General features: G+C 41.3%; 1 protein-coding gene across 6 annotated transcripts in view; it reads right to left on the bottom strand.

Annotated features, from left to right (window-relative positions):
• LOC118370655 (B-cell receptor CD22-like) overlaps positions 1–9150 on the bottom strand; it is a 30533-nt gene that overhangs the window by 10051 nt on the left and 11332 nt on the right. The gene's annotated exons all lie outside the window — the stretch shown is intronic.

Below are 9150 nucleotides of genomic sequence, written 5' to 3'. Positions count from 1 at the left end.
TTCAGCGGTCTTGTAACTTGTCCCTACTGGGTAGACTGAGGTACAAGTGACGTTCTTCTCATGATGAAGATATGACGGAGTGAAGGTCACCGTGGAGAGAACTGATTTGGTCTGGATTCTCCTGCAGTTGGTTCTCAGATGTGAACTGTTTGGGAGAGTCCATGTCAGCTCAGGGGGGTGTTCAGGACAGGGAGCAACAGCAGAGCAGTTCAAACTGACAGGGGTCCCTTCCTTCACCTCACCTGAGACAGTAATGATGGGACTGGAAGGCAATTTACACTAATCGTTAAACTGTCCACTTGTTCTACTCTTATCTTTGATGAAAGAAAAGTTGGTTAAAAGATAAATGGTCTCTTACCCCTGACAACTATATTAACATACGTTTTATTGTCTGTTGCACGGAATGGTTGACTCTCAATCCTGAAGTAGTATTTATTAGTGTAACTGGTTGACAAATCTCATTAACCAAAACAGGCCAAAACACCTGCAACATAAAGGACAACATCAGGGAGGTTCTGATGTTTTTTCAATTCAGTCCAATGATATGTATTAAAACTAGATGACTGACAGGGGCCTCTGTTTGGAGGCAACTGCACAGCCATCTTGTTACTCCTCCTCCAGTGTAAAACAGATGGAAGATATAGAAACGCATTTATTAATGTCTATATTTGTTTTAGACAAGTATATTATATCACAGACACCTTAATGCAGACTTTCAAATTATATTGTGACCTGCAACACTTGCTTCCGTAGAGAGACACTGCCGTTTCTCCAGCCAATGATTGCATCTTGAAACTCACTAAATTGGTATTATCCAATAGCTGCTTCATCTTTGAGTCAGAGTTTTTCCTATTTTCCTTTGCCCCCAACTATGAGAAACTATGTGGAACAATTTGAGGAAGCACTCATTCACAAAACAGAGACACACCCCCTACTTTCTAAAATCCTCTCATGGAAGAGATACATAGATGATGTCTTTGTGCTCTGGGAAGGAAGTCAGCAGGAACTAAATTAATTCCAAACTCTGCTAAACGAGAGCTCTGAATATCTTAAATTCACCATGCAGACTGATTAGAGAAAAATAACTGCCTGGACTTATGGATCATCAACGAGAATGATGCATAACATACAGACTTGTACACAAAGTCAACAGACCTCACTACCCTGCTACGTGCGGATAGTATGCATCCCCTTCCCCTCAGGAATAGTCTACCATACAGCCAGTTATGCAGGGTTAAACAAATCTGTGGCCAACATTCAGATTTTGACAGCAATGCTAAGAAAATTATTGATGCTGCAACGATGAAAATATCTCAAAAACCACGAGAGGAAATGCTAAAAACTAAACCAAAGAAGAAAAACAAATATTTTGCACTAAGTAAGTGCACTAAGTAAGTGTTCAGAGAAAATGAAAGCAATCCTGAAGAAGCACTGGCATATTCTGCAGTCAGACTATAGAATGGCAAACCTCTTCAAGGACCCCCACTGGTGGTCTATAAGTGTGGTCACAATATTGTGGATAGCTTAGTGAGATCTGACCTGCCCCCTAAGCCCGCTCAGACACTCTTGACACCCATTCCAAATGGGAACTACAATTGTGGCTCATGCTCACAGTGCAATAGCACTACAAAAACATCCTTCTTCAGACACCCACATACAGGTGGAAACATCCCTGTTAGGGGGATCATCTCTTGCAAGATGAAGGGAGTAATATGTCTCATCATATGTTCATGTGGAAAAGCCTACGTAGGACAACCGAAAAGACAATTAAAACAATGCAGAGCTGACCACTGTAACGTGTGTCGTCGTCTGATGAGGAGGAATCGGACCAAAGCGCAGCGTGGTAATTATTCATGACCTTTATTTAACTGAACACTGAAACAAAATGAACAAAGTACAAACTGAAACAGTCCTGTCAGGTGCAGAAAACACTAAACAGAAAACATCTACCCACAAAACATAGGTGGGAAAAAGCTACCTAAGTATGGTTCCCAATCAGAGACAACGATAGTCAGCTGTCCCTGATTGAGAACCATACCCGGCCAAAACAAAGAAATACAAAACATAGAGAAAGGAACATAGAATGCCCACCCAAATCACACCCTGACAACCAAAATAGAGACATAAAAAGCTCTCTAAGGTCAGTGCGTGACAACCACCGCAGCTCAATCAGGTGTAATAACACTGATTATCCAGTAGCAGCTCACTTTGTTGAAGCTAACCATCCCATCTCCTCACTCAAAAACACACCCATATGCACACGCATTGAGCATGTTGGCCAACCAAGGAGAGGAGGTATTTAAAACATTGACCCCTACTGTCTTAATATTGACTTTGATCTCAGGCCCTTCTTATAAACTATTAATTTCATGAAGAAGTCTTATAAATGAATGTATTCTTTCTCCTTCTCATCAGCGTACAACCAATATGTTCCCCTTGTTGATGATGCTTATTGTGCATTATTGATGAACCAAAAGATTACATGTAACAACATTTTATGAAATTGGAAACAATTAAATACATGTGAAATTAAATTAAACAATAATGTATGTTGATGCTAATCTTATGCTAATTTTAATGATAATAGGCTAATATTTTCAATATGATGTTAACTATTGTCTTTTAACAGTTTCACTCAATTCACTCTAATTAACCTCATAATTGTGACACAGCCCTCATGATTGTCATTGTTGCACTAATTCCACTGTTTGTCTACATAACCTGGTTCAAACAGTCATGACTTTACCCTGAAGAAGGAACAGTGATGCCAAAACATTGGTGTTTTACCCAATAAATGACTGGGAGTTTATATATATATATATATATATAGATTGTGCAACTCTCTTTGTTTTTATAGCTTACAGTGTATTCACCGTTATTCAGCACCTCTACACTAAGTCATTTTCTCTGAGTGTGCTCCAGATAATGCTTTTTATATCACCTGAACATAACAAATAAATAAAATAAACATGTACAGATATTCAAGTATTTTCTTAAAAGAGTACTAACTTTACTGTCCCCTTCTACAACAAAATACTTAAATACATGTAATATAGTCCATGAAACATTTGATTTAAATATGGTATAATTCCATTAATTCTTATGGAGGACTGCTTCTTCTGGGGAGTACCATATATAGAGACCGGTGGATTTAAAGTCTCTCATTGGCCGTTACATAGAATCAGCGATCCAGAGTTTATACACATCATTGGTAAAGTTTCTCCCAATATCATTAATATGAACATTAATATGAATGTATTTCTATGTACAGGTGATTTTTCAATTGGTTGGTGTGTTGTCAAGGAGTGAGGTGAGGTGTGTTTGTGAGCAGATGACCACTATTTTGAGCCCGGTATGGGGACAGGGACAGTGGTGGAAGATATACTGTTAACCACATACTGACGTCGGTTTCACATGAACATACAATGACATGAAAAGGTTTCCCCCTTTCTGGTTCTCTATTTTGCTTCTTTTTTTACTGAATGTTATCAGATCTTCATCCAAAACCTAATATTAGATAAAGGGAACTTGAGTTTAAAAATAACAAAAAAAAATGTTATAGTTATTTAATTTATTTCATTAACAAAGTTATGCAACACCCACGCCCTGTGTGAAACAGTAATTCCCACATTATACTCAATAACTGGTTATGTCACCATTCCAAAACACACAATCAGGAAAACATCAAAATGTATTTAATGTACCAAATTTAAAGTTTTGGAATGGCCAAGTCAAAGTCCAGACCTAATCCCAAATGAGACATTGTGACAGTTCATACTTGAAAACCCACAAATGTTGCTTAGTTATAGCAGTTCTACATGGGAGAGTTTGCCAAAATTCCTCCACAGCAACATGAGAGACTGATCAACAGGAAGCATTTGGTTGGAGTCATTTCAGCTGAAGGAGGCACAACCAGTTATTGAGTATAAGGGGGCAATTACTTTTTCACACAGGGACATTGGGTGTTGCATAACTTTGTTTAAAAAATGAATTAAATAAGTATGTAAATGTTGTGCTATTTGTTCACTCAGTTTCCATTTATCTAATATCAGCTTTTGATTGAATAACTGATAACATTCAGTATCAAAAATATGCAAAATACATTTTCACAGGACAGTTTGAATCCAGACTATTAAAATGCACTAATCAGGAAGGAACTGTATACTTTTCTACACAATTAAAAAGCCAGTATATCACACATCCCGCCCTTCTTATAAACTATTAATTTCATGAAGAAGTCTTATAAATGAATGTATTCTTTCTCCTTCTCATCAGCGTACAACCAATATGTTCCCCTTGTTGATGATGCTTATTGTGCATTATTGATGAACCAAAAGATTACATGTAACAACATTTTATGAAATTGGAAACAATTAAATACATGTGAAATTAAATTAAACAATAATGTATGTTGATGCTAATCTTATGTTAATTTTAATGATAATAGGCTAATATTTTCAATATGATGTTAACTATTGTCTTTTAACAGTTTCACTCAATTCACTCTAATTAACCTCATAATTGTGACACAGCCCTCATGATTGTCATTGTTGCACTAATTCCACTGTTTGTCTACATAACCTGGTTCAAACAGTCATGACTTTACCCTGAAGAAGGAACAGTGATGCCAAAACATTGGTGTTTTACCCAATAAATGACTGGGAGTTTTATATATATATATATATATATATATATATATATATATATATATATATATAGATTGTGCAACTCTCTTTGTTTTTATAGCTTACAGTGTATTCACCGTTATTCAGCACCTCTACACTAAGTCATTTTCTCTGGGTGTGCTCCAGATAATGCTTTTTATATCACCTGAACATAACAAATAAATAAAATAAACATGTACAGATATTCAAGTATTTTCTTAAAAGAGTACTAACTTTACTGTCCCCTTCTACAACAAAATACTTAAATACATGTAATATAGTCCATGAAACATTTGATTTAAATATGGTATAATTCCATTAATTCTTATGGAGGACTGCTTCTTCTGGGGAGTACCATATATAGAGACCGGTGGATTTAAAGTCTCTCATTGGCCGTTACATAGAATCAGCGATCCAGGGTTTATACACATCATTGGTAAAGTTTCTCCCAATATCATTAATATGAACATTAATATGAATGTATTTCTATGTACAGGTGATTTTTCAATTGGTTGGTGTGTTGTCAAGGAGTGAGGTGAGGTGTGTTTGTGAGCAGATGACCACTATTTTGAGCCCGGTATGGGGACAGGGACAGTGGTGGAAGATATACTGTTAACCACATACTGACGTCGGTTTCACATGAACATACAATGACATGAAAAGGTTTTCCCCCCTTTCTGGTTCTCTATTTTGCTTCTTTTTTTACTGAATGTTATCAGATCTTCATCCAAAACCTAATATTAGATAAAGGGAACTTGAGTTTACAAATAACAAAAAAATAGTTATAGTTATTTAATTTATTTCATTAACAAAGTTATGCAACACCCACGCCCCTGTGTGAAACAGTAATTCCCACCTTATACTCAATAACTGGTTATGTCACCATTCCAAAACACACAATCAGGAATACATCAAAATTGATTTAATGTACCAAATGTAAAGTTTTGGAATGGCCAAGTCAAAGTCCAGACCTAATCCCAAATGAGACATTGTGACAGTTCATACTTGAAAACCCACAAATGTTGCTTAGTTATAGCAGTTCTACATGGGAGAGTTTGCCAAAATTCCTCCACAGCAACATGAGAGACTGATCAACAACTACAGGAAGCATTTGGTTGGAGTCATTTCAGCTGAAGGAGGCACAACCAGTTATTGAGTATAAGGGGGCAATTACTTGTTCACACAGGGACATTGGGTGTTGCATAACTTTGTTTAAAAAATGAATTAAATAAGTATGTAAATGTTGTGCTATTTGTTCACTCAGTTTCCATTTATCTAATATCAGCTTTTGATTGAATAACTGATAACATTCAGTATCAAAAATATGCAAAATACATTTTCACAGGACAGTTTGAATCCAGACTATTAAAATGCACTAATCAGGAAGGAACTGTATACTTTTCTACACAGTTAAAAAGCCAGTATATCACACATCCCATAAAATATCATGACTTGTGGTTATTCCTTTATCTCTGATTCATAACTAGTTGTTGTTGTGTGTAAGACTCACCTGATATAAGAGGCCAATGAGAAAAAACATGTTCTCAGGACAAGCCATGAGAACTCACACTACTGATCATCTGAAACAGGTCAAACATTCACTTCCTGGTAGAGCAGGTCACATGACACATACTGTATCACATTGAAACTTTAGTCCATAGTCACATAGGTTCTTCAGTTGTGAAGCTAATACATGAACTAACAGACGTACATTGAACATTTTGAATCTCATTACTAAAATATAAAGATAAGATGTGAAGTTGTTGACACTTGCCTTACAACAGTAAGCAGAAATTTGTGTGGCACATCTCACATCTCATCAGTGACATTACATTTACATTTACATTTAAGTCATTTAGCAGACGCTCTTATCCAGAGCGACTTACAAATTGGTGCATACACCTTATGACAACCAGTGGAACAGCCACTTGCATCTAAATCTTGTTGGGGGAGAAGGGGGGTGATAAGGATTACTTACCCTTACTTACCCTATCCTAGGTATTCCTTGAAGAGGTGGGGTTTCAGGTGTCTCCGGAAGGTGGTGATTGACTCCGCTGTCCTGGCGTCGTGAGGAGTTTGTTCCACCATTGGGGGCCAGAGCAGCGAACAGTTTTGACTGGGCTGAGCGGGGAACTGTACTTCCTCAGTGGTAGGGAGGCGAGCAGGCCAGAGGTGGATGAACGCAGTGCCCTTGTTTGGGTGTAGGGCCTGATCAGAGCCTGGAGGTACTGAGGTGCCGTTCCCCTCACAGCTCCGTAGGCGAGCACCATGGTCTTGTAGCGGATGCGAGCTTCAACTGGAAGCCAGTGGAGAGAGCGGAGGAGCGGGGTGACGTGAGAGAACTTGGGAAGGTTGAACACCAGACGGGCTGCGGCGTTCTGGATGAGTTGTAGGGGTTTAATGGCACAGGCAGGGAGCCCAGCCAACAGCGAGTTGCAGTAATCAAGACGGGAGATGACAAGTGCCTGGATTAGGATCTGCGCCGCTTCCTGTGTGAGGCAGGGTCGTACTCTGCGGATGTTGTAGAGCATGAACCTACAGGAACGGGACACCGCCTTGATGTTAGTTGAGAACGTCAGGGTGTTGTCCAGGATCACGCCAAGGTTCTTAGCGCTCTGGGAGGAGGACACAATGGAGTTGTCAACCGTGATGGCGAGATCATGGAACGGGCAGTCCTTCCCCGGGAGGAAGAGGAGCTCCGTCTTGCTGAGGTTCAGCTTGAGGTGGTGATCCGTCATCCACACTGATATGTCTGCCAGACATGCAGAGATGCGATTGCCACCTGGTCATCAGAAGGGGGAAAGGAGAAGATTAATTGTGTGTCGTCTGCATAGCAATGATAGGAGAGACCATGTGAGGTTATGACAGAGCCAAGTGACTTGGTGTATAGCGAGAATAAGAGAGGGCCTAGAACAGAGCCCTGGGGGACACCAGTGGTGAGAGCGCGTGGTGAGGGAGACAGATTCTCGCCACGCCACCTGGTAGGAGCGACCTGTCAGGTAGGACGCAATCCAAGCGTGGGCCGCGCCGGAGATGCCCAACTCGGAGAGGGTGGAGAGGAGGATCTGATGGTTCACAGTATCGAAGGCAGCCGATAGGTCTAGAAGGATGAGAGCAGAGGAGAGAGAGTTAGCTTTAGCAGTGCGGAGCGCCTCCGTGATACAGAGAAGAGCAGTCTCAGTTGAATGACTAGTCTTGAAACCTGACTGATTTGGATCAAGAAGGTCATTCTGAGAGAGATAGCGGTAGAGCTGGCCAAGGACGGCACGCTCAAGAGTTTTGGAGAGAAAAGAGAGAAGGGATACTGGTCTGTAGTTGTTGACATCGGAGGGATCGAGTGTAGGTTTTTTCAGAAGGGGTGCAACTCTCGCTCTCTTGAAGACGGGAGGGACGTAGCCAGCGGTCAGGGATGAGTTGATGAGCGAGGTGAGGTAAGGGAGAAGGTCTCCGGAAATGGTCTGGAGAAGAGAGGAGGGGATAGGGTCAAGCGGGCAGGTTGTTGGGCGGCCGGCCGTCACAAGACGCGAGATTTCATCTGGAGAGAGAGGGGAGAAAGAGGTCAGAGCATAAGTGTGAGCAGAACCAGCGGTGTCGTTTGACTTAGCAAACGAGGATCGGATGTCATCGACCTTCTTTTCAAAATGGTTGACGAAGTCATCTGCAGAGAGGGAGGAGGGAGGGGGGAGGATTCAGGAGGGAGGAGAAGGTGGCAAAGAGCTTCCTAGGGTTAGAGGCAGATGCTTGGAATTTAGAATGGTAGAAAGTGGCTTTAGCAGCAGAGACAGAGGAGGAAAATGTAGAGAGGAGGGAGTGAAAGGATGCCAGGTCCGCAAGTTTTCCTCCATTTCCGCTCGGCTGCCCGAGCCCTGTTCTGTGAGCTCGCAATGAGTCGTCGAGCCACGGAGCGGGAGGGGAGGACCGAGCCGGCCTGGAGGATGGGGACATAGGGAGTCAAAGGATGCAGTAAGGGAGGAGAGGAGGGTTGAGGAGGCAGAATCAGGAGATAGGTTGGAGAAAGCTTGAGCAGAGGAAGAGAAGATAGGATGGAAGAGGAGAGAGTAGCGGGGGAGAGAGAGCGAAGGTTCAAAGTAGGGGCAGTGTGGGAAGTGTTGGATGAGAGCGAGAGGGAAAAGGATACAAGGTAGTGGTCGGAGACTTGGAGGGAGTTGCAATGAGGTTAGTGGAAGAACAGCATCTAGTAAAGATGAGGTCAAGCGTATTGCCTGCCTTGTGAGTAGGGGGGAAGGTGAGAGGGTGAGGTCAAAGAGGAGAGGAGTGGAAAGAAGGAGGCAGAGAGGAATGAGTCAAAGGTAGACGTGGGGAGGTTAAAGTCGCCCAGAACTGTGAGAGGTGAGCCGTCCTCAGGAAAGGAGCTTATCAAGGCATCAAGCTCATTGATGAACTCTCCGAGGGAACCTGGAGGGCGATAGATGATAAGGATGTTAAGCTTGAAAGGGCTGGTAACTGTGACAGCATGGAATTCAAA

This window comes from Oncorhynchus keta, chromosome 28 (assembly GCF_023373465.1).
Source record: "Oncorhynchus keta strain PuntledgeMale-10-30-2019 chromosome 28, Oket_V2, whole genome shotgun sequence".
Lineage (NCBI taxonomy): Eukaryota > Metazoa > Chordata > Actinopteri > Salmoniformes > Salmonidae > Oncorhynchus > Oncorhynchus keta.
Note: the sequence above shows the minus strand (reverse complement) of the source record. Positions and strands in the feature narration are given on the sequence as shown.